A 19,808-nucleotide genomic window follows, 5' to 3' on the forward strand; every position below is an offset into this window, starting at 1 on the left:
GCATGAGGTCGCTGAAAGCAGTGTCAATTTTATCATGAGAGTTTCCATTCTATACATACCTGTTCTATGACACCAACTACCAAATTTCATATTTCTAGTGAAGAATTTGGTAATTGACGCAGCGGTTGAACCGTCGGTTATCCTTTACGAAACCGGCCCTCAGAGTATTAGAAAATCGTACCATGTGTCAATGACCCATTTGTCAAGTAACGGTAATTTGTATAAAAATAATGCCGGAAATGAGATTTTTTTTTTTTTTTTTTTCTTTTTTTTTCTTTCTTTTTATTTGTGCTCAGCAGTTATGCTATGTACACATAATCAACGTAGTTTTATAGTAATGCATTGTCCACCACCAGACATGTACAACATCCATGACCTAGCCGGGATTCGAACCCGGTACCATCGGCACCACAGCCGTCTCTCAAACCACTGTGCTACCGAAGGTAGACTGGAAATGAGATTCTGAGATATAAACAACAATTTTAGGTTACGCGTGATATTTCAAGGTCATCAAGAATAATAAAAAATTTAAAAAAAAATGGCAAAGAAACTTACATTACAAATCCGATCAGAATGAGATTTTGCATGTATACTTATAGGTATAAAATAATAATTTCAAGCTTCATGAATATTTCCCAGAAAACGTGATTTTCAGTTTCGGCGATGTGAATTGGCCATCAATATCTTGTGATTTATCGCCTTTGGTTTATATTGTGGAGTTATGCTGAGGATCGTTCTTGTGTCGATAACCCTCCGTCATCGATGATCTGAAAATCAATATCCGCCAAGGTATTGGTGAAATACTGCTTGAAATGTGCCAGTGAGTTATCGAAAATTAACTCACAAGGATCAAGTCCTGTAAGACGCGGAATATTCAAATGATTTTGTATTCGACGGCAAGCTTTATATTGAAATGAAAATTTGTTTGATATTCTAAATGGAAGTGTATTTTATTTACGTTCAACACAAAAGGTATAATCTCTTATGAAAAATCCGAGAAAAGCTGTATTATTTTGTTTGTTATCTTTTCATCATACAACTTCCCGCGCAAAGTTGATTATTCGAAAATATTTTTCCATACGAGAATTGAAATATCTGCCCCAAAAAGCTATCAGTACTTCTGCATCTCAAAGGACCGCAAAGTGATGAACTTATAAAAGCTTATAGGCTCATGAAATAATGATATCTGTTATTTACCCCATTACTAACTATATTTTTGTTTTGTTCAAATTTTATTACGAGGGAAACAATGATTGGAAATTCTGAAAGTTAAATTAGTTGAACTTTTTCGATTGCTAGGAGTACGGGGGTGGTTGACAAACAATGAATCAATATCTAAATTTCATTGTGATCTGTTAATGAAATTTTTCATGAAATTCAGGATTCAGATGAAATCATTCTTTCAGTTTCTTGATTAGAGGTCACATCTAGGGTGGTAGCTCGGGGGTAGACAGGGTAGGCGGTAACCTGGAGAGCCAAATTCCAGGGGCGGAATTTAAAGCTTGATCAACGAAAAATCCCATTTGTAGTGTATCGAATGAGTTTGTGATTCAGTCAGAAACAACGGGCAGTAATATAGACATATTTAATATAAAAAGCATCAAGGGTTCCGTATTATGGATGTTATTATTTTATAGGTTCTGCATTATGTTTTAAATATTTTTGTAGTAGGCTTATCATGATTTGTTTATTTTTGTTTTGATAGTATAGTTATTGTATAATTTTATAAGATAGTTTAATTATGTACACTTGTAAAATAAAATAAAAATAAAAAATTATACTCAGTTATAAAATCATAAGAGTATAGACAATATTCGATTATACACCTAGTAACGAGATGTAGTTGGCGAAACATCACGAGAGCGCAGCTCGAGTGGTATTTCGCGAAATATGTCGAGTTTGAGGTTCGGAAAAGGGAATTATTATAATCAGGGAGTATTTTTTTATGATTTATTTCTTCAAGAAAAACGGCTGGAGGTGATTTCGAAAAAGTTATAGGTCACAAACTGGAAAAATGTCTCTATCCCTCAAAAATATGGGAGTTGTATAGGAAGTTCGATAATTCGAGTAATAATAAGAAAAAATACAAAGATTAATTCTTTCTTACCAGCCCTGAAATAAATTTAATTTTTGTACAAGTTTGAAAGTTTGCGTTTTTTGAATGAGTATGTAATTATCAGAATCCTTCAAAGAGATCCCTTGACTCTTTTCACCTTTCGGTAGAAGATCCGGATTACCCAATATTAATTTTTTGCATTCTGCAAAACTGACTTCTGTCAGGGCGGCAAATTAGGTCTCTGCCTAGGGCTGCTGTTTGGCTAGTGATGGATCTGCATTATTTATCTAGAAAATTATTCTCGAATCCCATTGAGCAATTCAATAAAAAATAAATAAAATGAAAAAGAATCAGAAAAGAGTAATGAATGTCATATTTTCGACTATATTGCCTTGAAATTAGCGATCCATTCTAAAAATGAATCTGGAACTGAAAGGAATTGTTTTCCGAATGATACATTAGGAAATTCATTTCTTGAATATCGATTTCCATCCAACTTCGATTTCATATCAAAACCAAAATTAATTTTTTTCTATTTCAGTATCGTAATAAGTTCATTACAGTACTAAAAACAGTGCTGTAATGAACTCATTACAGCATTGTTTTCAGTTATATTTTTCGTTTTGTGGTTGTCAGCATAGATTTCCAATCCTATCAAATTTCAATACGAGTCAATTGTCAATATAATATAATTTGGATAAAGTAAAATTATTTGCAATTTCTCTCAATTCTGGTTGTGTTAAATCGATTTTGTCAGAAATGATTCACGAATTGAAAGCGTATTTATAATTTATTTCAGAATTCGAAATTTACGATTCAAATTATGCAATCTTTCAATTTTCGAAACAGTCAAATCAAGTGCCAAGATACAAAACTTAAGTCAGTAGGATGTAGAATCTAATTTTTTCATTGATTTTCGACAATATCTCACAAAACTTGACTGAAATAGAGAAATTATCGTCTAATGCTAGTTGCAAAAGGCAATTCCAAAACTCATGCGTTCGAATTTCGCATTCGTGTTGGAATAGGATCCCATTCTGCAACTAGATTTAGAATACACCATATTTTCATCATGTTATCCACTCAGACATAAGTCAAACAACGCGAGAAGTCTTCTAATATATCACCAAGACGGCAGAGATGAGGGTAAAAAGAAGTAATACATATTTTGAATTTCAATTATGTATTCACAGCACTATTTTTCAAAGAATAATCAGTATATTAGTCCGTTATCGATCCTCCTAGCTCAACAATCAAATCCAAGTAGTTCAAGGCCTAGTATTGAAAAAAAATCACGTCCAACTCTTCAAATCCTATTCCGCATCGTCAGATCCGATCGGAACGAACACACAAAGGAAGGATTTACCTTCCTTTCACCTTCGATGGATAATTATTCAGCAAGCGCGTTTTCCAGCGTGTGGCATGTGTAATTGAGTATAAAATGAAGAACGCCACCCGCCAACAGGACGGGGTCGACCAGAAAGGCCGAGAATCTTCAAAGGGACGTCGCGGCGCCGACGCGCGGCGTCGCCCCTGGCAACGAGGGGTCGTAGGAGCGTCGCGTGGTGGGGGGTCGTATGTGAACAGCGTCCGCTTGTCAGTTTCCGTCAGTTTGCGCGCTTCCTCCAGGTTGTAAGCAACGCCAGCACTCTGCGTACACTGAGCCCGCGCATCATGTGCGTCTATATGGTGTCCACACAGTTTTTCCGATAATAGGGGTTTATTTTGGAATCGTAAGTTTGACGTTTCAACCTGTCTTTGTGTGCACCCGAGATTTCCATTGTTGGTGTTGCAGTGACCTCTTCTTGGATTTTTTCCACCAACGGTAATTTATTGTATTTTATAGTTTTTTATTTTTATTTTCTTCTTTTATTTTGTCCTTGTAGTAGACTGATTTTTTTCTGGAATAGAATGATATGATACGTGAAATATTGCGAATTTATTCGCAGTGTTTCTTTCAGAAAATTTTCCCTGAGGGGGCCAATTCAAATTTCCGGGGGGTCAAAGTATTCATACGTTTTGTGAATATATTAATTTGAAGAAATGGCTTTTCCATTCGGCACTTTGAATTTTGAAAATAGGAATTTTTTCCTGAAGTAGAATGCCCTAAATTAATATATAGACGCCCTCAAATTTTTCTAATTTTTTTTTGGGTGGGGGCACCTCCAGAGCTCCATCCGAAAACGTACCCTGAAGAAACACTGTTAATTTAATCACAACAAAATTTATTTTGGAATCGTAAGTTTGACGTTTCAACCTGTCTTTGTGTGCACCCGAGATTTCCATTGTTGGTGTTGCAGTGACCTCTTCTTGGATTTTTTTCCAACAACGGTAATTTATTGTATTTTATAGTTTTTATCTTTATTTTTTATTTTATTTTGTCCTTGTAGTAGACAGATTTTTTTCTGGAATAGAATGATATGATACGTGAAATATTGCGAATTTATTCGCAGTGTTTTTTTCAGAAAATTTTCCCCGAGGGGGTAAATTTAAATTTCCGAGGGGGCAAAGTATTCATACGTTTTATAAATATATTAATTTGAAGAAATTGATTTTTCATTCGGCACATTGAATTTTGAATATGAGAATTTTTTTCCTGAAGTAGAATGCCATAACTTAATATATAGACGCCCTCAAATTTTTCAAATGTTTTTTTGGAGGTGGGAGGTACCTCCAGAGCTCCATCCGGAAACGTACCTTAAAGAAACACTGTTAATTTAATCACAACAAAATTAGTATTTCTTGAATTATACAAAGTTTTAAAACTTCTTGCTTTGTCCAGAAAATAATCACCATATGCATGTCGTTTGATGTTTTTAGCTAAATGGAAGATTTGGCAGTTTGAGAAATGATAACGATAAATTATTTAACTCAAAATTTATCAAAAAAAAAAGCTTCAAAAACAAATATACACTTGACGCTCAAAAACTCATCTACAATCATGACGGAACCTCTAGGAAGTACAACAATGTATATTCTTATATAATACCTCGACATCCTTATATTGAAGGCGGGTCCTTTGAATGAAACCCTTTGACTTTACTCATTGAATCAAAGGGATCTTTCTCCATTCAGAAAATCCATACCATCATCTTGGAATGAGGTTATTAGGGAGCGCGCTATCACTTATTTCTTTATTGCGTGTAAGGTTGGAGGCGAAATGATCCACTGACTAAGAGATCTCTGGTACAGCAAGTTCATATCAGTTATCTCTTATCGTTTGCCTTGTTTGAACGAGTATTTTTGAAGGAATATATAGAATATATAGTTAAACAGTACTATAAAAAATATTTTCAAAGAAATTTTACGGTCTTTATGATACTTTTCAGAGTGTTTTTTCAAACAAAGTAGGCGATGTTCAAGCCATCAGCCTCCTAGAGATTTTATCGACATGTTTCACCAGGCTATAGACAATTAGCAAAATACTCATAAGTTGAGTATATCATAGCTATTGACCTTTGGAAGGTATTAAAAGGCGTCAGACTATTATTGAACGAACATACAGTTGAATGACCAACAAAGTCAATTTCAACTTTGTTGAGGATTCTAGTGAGAATACAACTTCCTGAAGAGTTGATTCCAATAAGATATGTTGTGTGGTATATTTCTTACAGGGTGTTTCCAAATCAGATGTGAACCTTGGAAAACGTGTTAGTATGATTCATTTGCGGAAGTTTGAGCCATATTTAGTGATAACCAAAAACCAACAGTTCACGAGCTATTTGAGTTCTTGTGATTTTCAAAAAATTTTTCAGCTAAATTAATTTAAATTATCAACTTTTTATACGTTGACCAAATTTGATTATAATTTAGGATTATTTTCGTGGCCAGCGAGAAGTCCGGATCTGACACCGTTAGAATGGACGAAGCAACGAAAAGATTGACAGTAAATTTCAGGCGGAAAGTAACAACTGAAGAATTGAGAAAGAGTTTAAGTGCTTGTATAAAGAATGGTGGAGGTCATTTCAAACATAATTTATAAATACGTTTTTTACTGAAATTTTCAGTTTGAATGCAATAACAGATATTTAATTACTTTCCTTTCTTTGCTCCTTTCTGCTTTCAAATCAAAATCTGTTGAAATAAAACTAGTGGCTGCATTCTAACAAAAAATTTTTCAGGAAATGAAGAAAGAATTTGGCAAAGTTTTGAAAAAAATTGTCAAACATAAAATATTGTGGAATTCGAAAGCGTTTTCTGATGAAAATAATCCAGAATTTAAATCAAACTTGGCCAACGTAAAAAAAATGATGGAACATGGAGTGTAGTGGAAATTAAAAAAAAAAAAATTCAAATATCTCGGAAACTGTTGATTTTCGGTTATCAATAAATATGGCTCAATCGACAGCAAATGAGTAATACGTACACCTTCTTCAAGATTCACGTTTAATTCGGAAACACACTGTATATCATTCTACTATTCGTAGATCATGAGACAAAATCAGAGCAGATTATCAAAAAGTTTATATCGTTTTTGATGGCAATGTGTGAAAATTCAGATTTAAATGATCAATTGAAGAATAAGATGGGCGTGGTACATTTTCCCAGTCACTATCATAGATTTCTTCTGAGTCATCCTTGCAGTATATGTAGAGGAAAACGTTAATATGCAATAATGAATAGTGCTCTTGAAGGATTTTGTTCTCTTGAACTATGAGAACAGCTTTTTCTGGTATTTACACGAGATCAGAGCTGATCAAATGTAACTGATTTATATAATTTTCACCGAATAAAAAAAAATCAGCAGTTTATTTTCTGTTGAATTTGGATATTCCATGATTTATCGAAATATCAAGCCCTTTTTGTTTGAAAGGGTATTCCTCATTTCAACTGCTACATGTTACACTCATCTTTCATTGAGTGGATGCAAAAAAAATCTCACAAAATCACCCTACCGCATTTTGATGATACCTTCAAATCCGACTTATGATACGGCAGATCGTGTAGTCTGGAGCCGTTACCATCCAAAACGAAACCGAGCCATCAAGCAGATGTTCGGCTCACCTTGAGCTCTCCAAATATGTCAACTTGATCTCTAGCACGGGGCATTCATTCTGCTGAAACTCATCAGTCCGTTGCATCGGCGCATATGGGTCAAGTTCGGCCAAAAGGATCGAAACGTGAAAAGTGCACTGGAGAGATTTATGCATCTAGCTAGCGCAATAATCGAAAATCCGTGCGCTAATTGGGCCATGAGATGTGGTAGGATTTGGAAGAGCTGATATTAAATTCTTTGGGGCGGATGGGATTTTGGAAAGGGAAGATTACGATGAAAACATACGAGTTATTATTACGTAGTTAATGAAAAAACCGCTGCATTTATATTCTAAAGAGCTCGACCATTTTGCAGAATTAAATTTTGGATAGATTATCGCATATTTCCTGATTACAAGTTTTAACTCTTATTGATTTCGAGTAATTTTCACCCACCCAAATACTAAACTCGCTCATCTTTGCTCAATTAGTAGATCAACATTGTTTTCATGCACGTTAAATACCTTGATCTTTATGATTTTGGATAACTTATTTCGAACTTTCTATAATTTTGGATCCTTCGACAAAAAAATTCTAGCGAAATTCTGCGAGAAACTTCGTGTTGCTGACGAAAAGACTTAGAGAATGAAATTATTTCAAACCTGAATCGAATAATCGAGATACCATTGTATTGAGCAGGGGCAATTCTAATGGGAAGAGGGTTAAATAGCGAGAAATGTGATTGCCTATCACTTTTTTTGGACTATTATAAAAAAATTATATTGGCTGGAACGGGCTTTTTGGGAGGAACTTGAGTAGTACAGTGCGCCATTCACTGAAAATCATGGAAAGATTCGATTTGAAGTACAAGTTTTGGACGCTTGCATGTGGTGGAAGATTCATAGTAGTCGAGGTATTCTCTTACTAGTCGGTTAGGGTATGTTTCCGCTTTCCCTTGAGCCATTTCATGAAGAAATTTCTTCAATGGTTGTAAGTAAACCTAACGGTGGAGATGGGCATTGCGAACAAATGAAGGCATAGACAATGGTTCTTTATGTATAATATGATCAACTTTTTATGGGCGGACATGTTTCTGCCACGCTAATTTGACTAGCACCATTTTACCTTTTTCGACAGCGTAGTCCAGAGTCAAGGTGCTAGTTGAATGGTATCATAATACAAGACGACTCCAAAGTATCTTACTTAGAATTTCCAGAGGACATCACGATTATACATTTGGACATGACCGAATGGTTTGGCTTACCTTCCTGACAAGAAAAGAGCTGTTCTTTTTTGACTCATTCGGTTGCCAATAGATGAGATTTCAACCTGGCCATGACATAAGTGTCATCTGCGTATATGACTAGTGAAGATCGATCAGACTTGAGAATGACTGCAGTGTATGCTGAATATTTAAGAGGGGCAGACAGCACTTTACTTTGACTCCGGCTTCAAGATGTATAGCATCCGAGATTGTTTTGAAATTTTTAGCTCTAAAGGACTGATTCTGGAGAAAAGAGCGGATGAGTTGACACATTGAAAGTTTGAAGATAGGACCTTTGTGCCATACGGTGCCAAAATCCTAAGACATGTCAAATAATATCGTGGCAATTATCTGCTTCCATTCGGAACCGATTACTACACACCACGACTTTGAGCAGCTGATCTGTGGGGGAGTTTTTGGGGACTCGCATACTATTTGACTGGATGAATGTTCTTTAGCCTGATAGTGTCGGCTTAGTGGGAGTGGATGATCCTTTCTGCAACTTTCCCAATTGATGACAGAAGGGTGTTCAAGAGGTGTTTTGGAGGAATTTATGGTCTTTTCCTGGCTTTGGGACGAATATTTCTTTTCTATCTATCTGAAAAATATCTAATTTTCAGAATATGATTACATATATGTATATGTGAGAGCTTCAACAGCGTTTTCTGGTAACGGTTGCAGGAACTTTGATCAAAATTCAATGCCGTATTAAAATTTAAATCCTCCATTAAACGGTGTAGGTAGCCAATGGGCTCCTCCTAATGGAGGATTAAGATTTTTAATGACGGCTTCAAATTTCAATGAACGTTTCTGCAACTGGGTGTTAATGTCTTCTTTGGGATATCATCTGGTCTTGGGGGCTTTTCTTCTTTTGAGCTCTGAAAGAATTTTCCGAACTTCCTCCTTGGTGGTTAGCTTTATAATGCCTTCCTGGTCGGATGTTTTCCGTGAGATTATATTCACGCATATTCCGAATTTAGCCATGCCGCAATGTTTGGTCTTCATTCGAGTTGTAGGTGAGTAAATGCTTCTGATTTTTCATGTGTAGACTTTTCTGTTGGTTGATCTGTGAATTGGTGGAAGGATTTTATATTCTGGTTTCAGAACTTCTGCTATATTCCAGATAGAATTGTTATTGGTAGCAAGAGATTGAAGCTTCCGCTTCCATTTTTCATTCCTGAACTCTCTCGACGCCTTTTTGATTTTCCATTATATTTTAACAGCCGATTTGTTTTCTTGATCAGCTTCTCGATACGGTAGTGTTTTGTACATCTATATTGGGACAGCTGATCGTCGGTGGTCCTTAGCACTTCTTTATACTGGAATATCTTAATCCTGATTATATTGAAAAAGATCATAAAATCCAATTTTACTACACCCATTCTGTTCTTTAAACCATTTTTAAGCGTTTATCGATTGAGGAATGATAAATGGATGAAATATAAGTTTTGGTACTTATTTACCCAATCTGTAGCGAAGATTTTCAGAGATTCGATAAAGAGGTTAAGTCATAACAAAAAAGTAGAAAAAAAAAGAATCTCTCATTTTCCATTTCACCTCCGATTTAGGTACACCCTGTATAAAATCTAAGAATACGCTTGTTTGAAATTCATTCTTATGTTTCATTAAAACCATGCGAACATTTAAATTACCTAATACCTCTTGAACAAATACTGAACAACAATACCATTATCAACACTATAGATATTCCTAAAACTCCCTTATGAAACGGAATTGACGACAAAATAAACAGTTGGGAATCCCGAAATAATTGGATGATATTAATTCAAATGGGAGCTAGCTAATGAAATGGGGTAGATTTCTTGTTGAAAACAACGAAGGCAAAATCTGAATCATGAGACGATTAAATTGAATTAATGCAAATGAAGAATAATGAAATTATTTGAAGTTGAGGCAAACTATACAGCGCAGAAAATGAACAACATTCCGATGATCATAATTTACTCACTGAGGGAATTTTGTTCGGACATATTGCTAACCTATTATTCTCATGATTGGTGAAAGTGATCTTTGAAATCTTTTAATCGAAGCAGTTGCAGGAGCTAAATATTTCTTTTCAGTTTTCACTAGCTTACAATTTTGTTGTTGATTTACAGATGATTTTATGTGAAAACTGTAGAAATGTGTTATTAGGATGTGAATAGTGAGCTTATAAAAAAAAGGGAGAAATTTGAGTTCATGGAGGATAACATACGTGAAAAACGCCGTTTTTCTGAATTTGGGGGGCCATATCTCTGAAAATAGCCAACCAAAAATTTCATTTGAATTTTTTGTTCATGTGACCAAAGTATGGAACTTCGTATATTGATGTGAAGTTACAAAAAACTTGTTGACATCAGTTTGAAAGCGGAATGCTGTCGAACATCGAACATTCGATCTGAAATTCTGTGAATTTGACATTCAAAAAGAACTATGTGAATTCCGTCAAAATTAAAAATAATAGCATGAGAATCCCTTGAACTCAAATTTGTGTTAATCATCTTTTTTCCGAAATTAATTGCGCTCTAGAAATGAAAACTGAATTTCTGATGGGAAGCTCGCTTTTGTATGTTGCGATGTGTGATGAATTGGTGAAATCTCGAAGAGGAACTCTTAATATCGACATATCAACATATCAAGATGCCGATTTCAACTCCAAGATAGCAACAGTCAAAAATTTATTCGAAAACACTGGTCATCATTGAGGAAACTCTGAGGTAAGTCCGTAATCTTCAAAATGTCAAGATATCAGATTTCAAAACACTCAGTTATCGAGTATTTCTCATAGAAAACTTTCCAGAAACTTGAACGAAAAATAAAACCCCATTTGCAATATTAAGGGCCAGTTGCACCATTTGCCTAAACATTGATTAAAAATTTAAACGTTTATTACTCTATGATTTCTCAAGAGAAATCAGAAATTAATCAATGTTTAAATTTTAATCAATGTTTAGGCAAATGGTGCAACTGGCACTAAAACCCACACAGAGTGGAAAAAACCCCCGCTATTTCTTCTCGGAACGGATATGCGTGCGTGGATGAAATAGCGGGAAAGTAAGTACCACTTTCCGCACTTGTTGGAGTCTCGCTTATTTTATGTTATATTCGCTGATGCGTTTGACGTGTCTAAATACTATAGCATATTAACACCAATAAATAAAATTTATATTATTATGATTATGATTAGGGTGATATTTTTTCTGGAATAGTGCTCGTTTTTTTCCTCTAGAACTTTTTTTTGGTGGACCATTGATAGTTGATGTAAAAAAAAATTTAGTTTCTTGTAGTTTTGTCATAGCCTCAGCTCATTTCGAAAAAATTTGAAACAATTCTCTAGGAGGCCTCAGGAAAATCCAAATTGTCATAGAGATCCAGTTGGTGAGCTGTGATGAATAATTTAATTATAAGTGTTGGTACTTATTTGTTCAATCTGTAGCGAACATTAATGAAGATTCGATAAATTGGTGTGATCAATTCGAAAAATGTAGTACTAGGAATCTATCGTTTTCCTTCGTACTTCCAATTTAGGAACACCTTAGGTACCAATATGAGTTCTCCAAGAGCGTAATTGGCAATTAAATGACAAGCTCTCAGAAGCTCCTGACTTTCGTCATTTTCCATCGACACATGATGCTATAACAGTATTACAAGGCATACCGCGCCTTTCTTGTTTCCTCGCCACTCATTGACGTTGACTGAAAAATATCCCCTCTATATGGGAATGAAGTTATTCAATGCTCTTCCTGAAGATTTCCATAAGATGCTGCACTTACCAAAATTCAAAAAGACTCCACGCTCTGATAATTGAATGCGAGCCGTATTCCTTGAATGAATTTTATGTTCTTTGCAATACTTTGAAGTGAATAGTTTTGTTTTTTCAATATTTTTTTATATATCTCATTGACGATTCCAATTTTTATTTCGTAATAATTTTTGAATTGAATGAATATTATTATTATTATTATCAGTTTCCAAAACATTCAGCTATCAACCTTTCCTCATGCCATCAACAAAAAGCGGAAGCCCATCTTTTTACGACGATCATATCATCCCCAGTCGGCAATTACACCCTAGCGGAACGTACAGGAACTGGAATTACCGGAAAACACAGGATATATCCGAAATGAGCCGTATATACGTTCCGCTGAAACGAAAGCCCTAAGACACCAGTAAGACGATAATCTCGGTAGCGATGAAACGTCCCCGGCACGTCAGGACGAAGATATCGCGGAACCATGCGCGGACTAATGGAAAACGCAGGAAAAATGGATGATACAGTCAGTTTTCCCGGCCGCCAAAAGGAACCGGAACGGGAATATAGTGGCCCTAATCCCCGACGTGGAAGTCGAGAACTTGACCTATATTCCGCAGATGGCCAGATGGGGATTGCTCGGGAGGAGGGAAAAGCTCATACGATTGAGATTTTATGGATCAAGGGGGTAGCAGGGGATGGAACTTAACTGTGTCGGTCGGTTTTATTTAAGAGAGATGCGCCGGCATCGAGTCGTCGAAACGTACGCTACAAGGTTTTTAGGTCGGATTGGTTCGATAGCAACAAATTCTGTACGATGAGTATTACAAATCGCTGGAAGAGTGTTTTCTCTATTTCAGTATCGTAATGAGTTCATTACAGTACTAAAAACAGTGCTGTAATGAACTCTTTAAAGCATTGTTTTCAGTTATAGTTTTCGTTTTGTGGTTGTCACTGACTGAATATTTTCAATAACTATAGCCAAAGCACTGCATTTTGATAATTCAATGACATTTCACTGGGCTTGACTTTAATTTTCTGGCGAACGTCCAAGAATATTACTATGATCACAATATGGCAGGAGGCGGAACGCCATAACGATTATACCACGTGGTCAAGTAGTATTTTCACTCATCAAATTTACGGATTTTATTGGTTCATCAGAACATGAGTTGTATAAGCAATATAATATAATTCAGATAGGATGCAATGATTTGCAACATTATTCGGAATTTTTCTTAATTCTGGTGGTGTTAAATCGATATGAATATGTCATGAATTTAATGTTTAATTATAAATTATTTCAAAATTCGGAACGTATGATTCAACTCCAAATTCCGTAATCTGTCAATTTTCGTAACAGTTACACCAACTGCCAAGATATAATACAAAAGTCACTATGATGTATAACCTGAATTTTTCATTGAATGTCGACAATATTCAATGAAACTTGACTGAAATAGAGAAAATATCGTCTAATACTCTTTGCACAAGCCAATTCCAACACTCATGCGAAATCCGAACGCGAGTTTTCAAACGCCTGAGTGCCCATTCTGCACATTGTTCTAGAATGTAATATTATGGAATAAAGAATATTTCTTCAATTCTGTGGTCAATCTGTTAATACTGCCATACCTTGAAGAACAAAATCGTGCGTGAATATCTCAGTTCCACTCATATTTCTTGGTTATATTTCATTATTATATGTTAGTTCTCGGAACTCTTCTGTCACGTTTATGTTTTTTATCTGTCAAATTTCTGATCTAGGAAACTTTTTTGCCAGCCAACATTTTTCAATTCAAATGTCACTTGATAATATTTGAGAAAAAATACCATTAATTTCAATAAAAATTAAGTGGCTCAGAGAAAATAATATATGATATTCGTACAGAATGTTCACTCTAATACTCGTTCAATCGTTTTGAATTTGTGTTATGAATAACTACATAGGCGTACAGCTTTGCTTCCACCGTTTTTTCTCGAAATTCGATGCTTTATTGTGAAAAACTGATTATACATTTATGATTCAGAGTATTGTCCATCGCTGGCCACTATTTTTTCCCATCTTACGGCAGAGTACGAATCCGCCGTTGAAAAAACTGGTCCTCTTTTGAAGCTATCCACGAATCGTTTCAATTTTTCACTTCTTCATAAGACCAGAAGTGCTGGTCAGCCAGGCCCTGTGTCATTGATCGAAACAAGTGGTAGTCCGAGGAAGCATGTGGAGAAAACGGCGGGTGAGGTAGGACTTTCCATTTCAACGTTTCCAAGTATATCTTGATCACTTTCGCAACATAGGGTCGAGCATTGTAATGCTGAGATAGTAAATTCTAAAACAAGCTGCAGAATGGGCTTCTATTCCAACACGAATGCGAAATTCGAAAACGAGCGACGAAGGAGCGGGTTTTCGAACGCATGAGTCTTGGAATTGCCTTCTGCAACGAGTATTAGACGATATATCGTCTCTATTTCAAATAAATTTTGTGAAAAATTATTGAAATTCAATGAAACATCCTAGTAACTTTTATATTATATCTTGGCAGTTGGTGTGACTGTTACGAAAATTGACAGATTACGGAATTTGATATTGATTCGTAGGTTTCGAATTTTCAAATAATTTATAATTACGAATTGAATTCGTAAATGTCTGAATAAATCGATTCAACACCCCAGAATTGATTGAAATCGCGAACAATGCTTCAAATCATTTCAATATATCCAAATTATATCATATTGACAATTGACCTGTATTGAAATTTGATAGTTTAGTCTGTGTTGAAAACCTAGACACAAAAAATATGACTGAAACAATGCTGTAATGAGTTCATTACAGCACTGTTTTCAGAACTGAAATGAGCTCATAACGATACTGAAATAAAGAAAATCACTTTATCACTTTATATTGCGGCCATATAAGATACTGTTCTGAATTACACATTACATTATCTGAAATAAATTTTTCCTTTTCTGAAATATAATTTGCTGTTTCTGATTTTCAATTCACTATTCTGAATTACTATTCTTCATGACTTATCTCTGGTACTGGTGACACTATCAACATGAAATTTCGTAGCCAGTTCCAAATCGATATTTTACATTCCAATTGAGTTGGTACTTTTGAAATTACCAGAAAAGAATGTGTTACGCAACCCCTTGTTGAAATTTGCAATAATTAATTCAACCCAGATCCGAACTTACATTTCTATTTTCGGTGAACGAGCGCTCAGAAATTAGAACGGAAGTGAAGTAACTATTAGAGATTTTCAAAGGGAACAAACAAAAATCTCAGAGGTATTATTATTCTTGCCTTCGCGCGAATATTGCAGGATAGTTACATGAAAACGTATCGAACTGAGCTTAAGGGATCGAAAATTCCCCAGACTAAATGGATCGAGATCTCCTCAAAAGCCCAATAGAAGTCCTAATGAACCTCGCCGAATTGCTCCAACGCTAAATCCCAATCTGCTATAGTGGTTATGGATAGAAGGAAGAGTGGAAAGACCATCAACTCTTTCCTCGAAATTAGGTTGGCTCATTTCCAAACAGTCCGAATGAGATGATGAGATGCTGGATCCTGGATCTGGGAACGTTGATCCCGCTCAAAAATTCGTTAATTTGCCGAAAGAAAACAATCGAATCATCATTGTTTGGTTACAGACCGGTCGTAATGTGATTGATGGTAATCAGTCAAATCGAGCATATTTTTGGATCATATTCGATTTCCGGTTGATTTTTCCATGCTGCTGAATCGAAAATTTGCATGATTTATCGAATGAATAACAGATTTTTCTAGTTCAATTGCTGGCGGAGGAATTTTTCGCAATGTTACGAGGTTTTCTTGAATTATGATTACATTTCAGTACTCATGCATTCCAAGAATATATTGTCCCGTATTTATATCACTTCCTGATTTTTTGAGGTTTATTATTTGACAAAATTTCATTTAGCAGAAAGTTACAACATTATAAAATCGCAATCAACAAGAGTCGCAGAAGTGAAGTGAACTTCAAGATTAAGAACACCTGATCAACTACAAGAAAATCAATAGTTTTCTGTAGTTGATTAGGTGTCCTTGAATATAAAAATCACAGAAATGTTGTTAATATAATGTCATTTTTAACGCTCTGCATCGTTCTCTGGAGCAATTCTTTATTGAAACATATTTGGTTCTATAGCTATATTTGGGTTCAAATAACCTGTCCTTAACCTATAACCCACTATCTATGATTCAGATTATCAATGAATGTAAATTAGTACCTAGAGCTTTCTCATAATTCTGTGGCAAATCCGTTCATTCTGCCATACCTTTAGAACAAATTCATGCGGGCATATCCCAGTTTCACACAGATTTATCGCTTATCACTTGGTGACACATAATTTCACCATTGAAAAGAGAGCCAAAATGTCATAATGATAATGAATAAATAGAAAAAGAACAATAACAAAAAAGTTCTCGTTTCTTTTCTTTTATGTTTTTTTTTATTCATTCAATATTATTATTATATGTTGGTACTCGAAACTCTTCCTTCACGGATTCATCTAATGATCTCTGTACCTATATCATTTCGGTTTTCTCATTTCCTTTTTATTTTCCCCTCTATTTCCTATATTTTTCCTTTTGATTTTCTCAAGGAATCTGAAAAATTATTCGTACTAATGAAGAAATATGAGATGTCATTATTGAAAGTCCATAATATCTAGTGAGGCCTTGATTGCTCCATGTTTGAAGACTTTCTAGGAAATTCATACAATACCCATAGAATGTATTACCACAATTTAATAAAAATCAATGAAGATCAATTTCTGTATCAAATCATCTATTTACGAATAGGAACATATCACATCGATTTGAACACTGGATAAAATAGTTGTATCGACTCCTTTTCTAGAACAGTATCATGATCTGATACGAGTATATTTTTGAGGTGAATGCTTTGTTCGAAATCATTTCGAGGTTGAATTATTACTCATCGAAGTTGTGCTCTAACCTACGGATAAGGAACAAAGTAAGTCGTTTCAGTATATATCGCCGTTGCATTAGGAAATTACCATTTGAAATACGTTCAATCTGAATTCAAACTGGTTTGTTTAGGTACCTTTAAGTAATAACATTAACAACATAAAAAACAATTTCGAAAGATTTAGAGAACAATAAATTTTTGTTTGATTTTGATCAATTTTATGAATTCTTTTCAAATTTGGAGTTCAAAATAGAAGGGGTGGTCTATATATCGAAATATTTTTTAACGAAACACTGAAGAACGCCCCAGAAGAAAAATTCCTCTTTCGAATGGTGGCAAATGATTTTTGCACCCTTCTTCAATATAGGCATGTGCATTGTATTGCTAAAAGATGAAGTCGTCTAAACGAAACAGTGTGTTATAGCGAAAATTCTTCTGGTATAACTACTGAAACCAACGTTGGTGGGCATGCTTTTACCAAATAAATTTTAGGTTCAAAATGAAGCTTCAACTATATTTCATTCTTCTTCTTTCATTGCCTCTTCTACTGAGGATTGGCGACAACCATGGCAAATTCGTCCCTTCTTTGGGCGGTGTGAACTAATGTTTGGATATTCTTCTCTGTCCAATAGTCTCTTTTGTTCTTCATCCAAGAGTGTTTTCTCCTTACCACACCTCGTTTTCCTTCTATTTTGCCTTTTACGCTCAACTGGAGCAATTGATAATGACCCCTTCGTCTTTGCCTTGCAAGCAACTGTTCACAAGCAAACAAACGCCATTCAACATTTCTCGATTCATCTCGTACGGCACCCAATTTCCTTGTTTCTGAATCATTCCCATGACTTTCAGGCGTTATGAAATGGCTTCTCTCTTCCACCGCCATGCTGGTCTTCGACGTCAAAATCACTGTGCTTGAAGCATTGAAACCACTTCGGCACGTTCTTTCACTGATAGAGGTCTCATCTTAGATATTTGAGAGTATTCGATGAGCCTCAGCTGCAGATATCTTCCCATTTGACACTTTATTTGTCGAACCTCACTTCAAATACTTCGATTCGCCTCAGAGTTATCAACTTAAGTGTAGGCTTCTGTTCCATATAAAACAAGAAGGTTTAGAAAGCGTTATACCTTTCGATGTCGTAGTTTCATGTCCGAGGATGCCTTACGCTCAAATGCCTCTCTAGCGTATTCTGCTCTTGATCTTCTTCCGATGTCTGGTTCCATTCTGTCAAATATCCTGCATCCAAAGTATTTAATTTTTTTCACTCCACACCCATTTCTTGAGAATATTGATAATGGTAGGATACTTTATTCTTGAATTTTTTTCTAATTTTAAATATTATCATAATGCAGTAAAACGCTAATTTATACGATTTATCATAACTGGAAAGAACGTGGGTAATAGCTTGGTATATCTTTATTACACCAATAAAGATATGAAACTATCTTCTGATGTTATTGCCATTCCATTTTCCACTATGTTACTAAGTATTTCCACTGGGTAATTGGTTTATGTTTGATGGTATGACCAAATAAAGCTATTTCGAAATCAACACACATTCCTTGTCTTTGAGACATCAAATCACCTGATTCCATTTGCTGAAATTCTAACGATAAACTTAGACGAATCGGCATACATCAATGAAAAACAGTAAACATTCTGCAACGTTAACTTACCGAGCTTCATCGAAATCCTTAGAACGTCGTTCGGCCGCGTCATGCATTTGAAAACAATCAATCAATCACCTACAATTAAACACGTTGTTCCTAACTCTGACTCTCGACCTTATCGAGGTCACTGTGCGCTTTATACGGATCTCGAGTTATAAATTTAAATGTTGTGTTTCCATCTCTTCCATCTACACTGCCGGAATCCTAATAAATCCCCGTGAAACGTTATGCAGCACCCGTTTTATTTATATTCCGGTGTATATTCACCTTTGCTCATCCTCTCCGTGTTTCCATGAAAGATCAAAATGATAAATTCCACCCCGGCAAATTTTCACTCGGCACTCTGACGCGGTCTCGGGCTGTGTTGTGAGGATACGAATGGAAATCAGGCTTTTCCCCTCAATTTCTTTTAATTTCGATGCCGGTCCGCTTCTCACCAATGGAATCCCATCAGGATATTATTCTGGTTTATTATTCTAAAGCCAACATTGGAAACTCGGCGGGAATTGCGACTTTTCCCGACACGTAGGCTGGGAGTTAGTTTCGAATGAAACGAATTCGAGTTTTTATTTTGTTTAGGTACAGTTGCGAACCACTCTGGGACTTGTTTTTCTTGAATTTTTGGATGAATAATAATTTTAGGAGTTGCCTGAGGGGAAATAGCCTCAGGAAAGTTGTCTTCAACCTTTCAGGTACCTACCACCAACCAACAATATCAAATATTAGGTCGAGAAAAAAAGTACATGAGGTCGAGCATTGTCATGCTGTAAAATCATGTCCGTCGTTGTATTGCGTCCATTTGTCTTTCAATAGTTGGCTCAAAGGAATTGTTCCAGTCGGTTTTAACAACTCATAATACACAACGCCGAGCTGGTTCCACCAAATACTGAGCATGACCTTAGAATAGTGAATATTCGTTTTGGCATCGACGTGGAAGCATGACTGGGATATCCTCATGATTTTCTGCGCTTGGGAATATCGTAAAGAACCCATTTTTCGTCTCCAATCACAATGAGTTGCAGAAATCCTTCTCCTTTTTGCCTTGCAAGCAGCTGTTCACAAGCAAACAAATGCTGTTCAACATCTCTCGGCTCCAACTCGTAGGGTACCCAATTTCCTTGTTTCTAAATA

At 35.5% G+C, this 19,808-nt stretch overlaps 1 protein-coding gene across 5 annotated transcripts in view; it reads left to right on the plus strand.

The window, feature by feature from the left end:
• The first annotated feature begins 3,246 nt into the window (after nt 1-3,246).
• LOC123671009 (1-phosphatidylinositol 4,5-bisphosphate phosphodiesterase epsilon-1-like) overlaps nt 3,247-19,808 on the plus strand; it is a 317,167-nt gene continuing 300,605 nt past the window's right edge. For 3 of the 5 annotated variants that reach the window (XM_045604640.1, XM_045604641.1, XM_045604642.1), the window contains exon 1: nt 4,287-4,387. The gene's annotated coding sequence lies outside the window, so the exon portion shown is untranslated. Of the gene's footprint in view, nt 3,790-4,280; nt 4,388-19,808 lie in introns of those variants that run through there. The other 2 variants (XM_045604639.1, XM_045604638.1) reach the window with 2 other exon arrangements.

This window comes from Harmonia axyridis, chromosome 1 (genome assembly GCF_914767665.1).
Source record: "Harmonia axyridis chromosome 1, icHarAxyr1.1, whole genome shotgun sequence".
Classification (NCBI taxonomy): domain Eukaryota; kingdom Metazoa; phylum Arthropoda; class Insecta; order Coleoptera; family Coccinellidae; genus Harmonia; species Harmonia axyridis.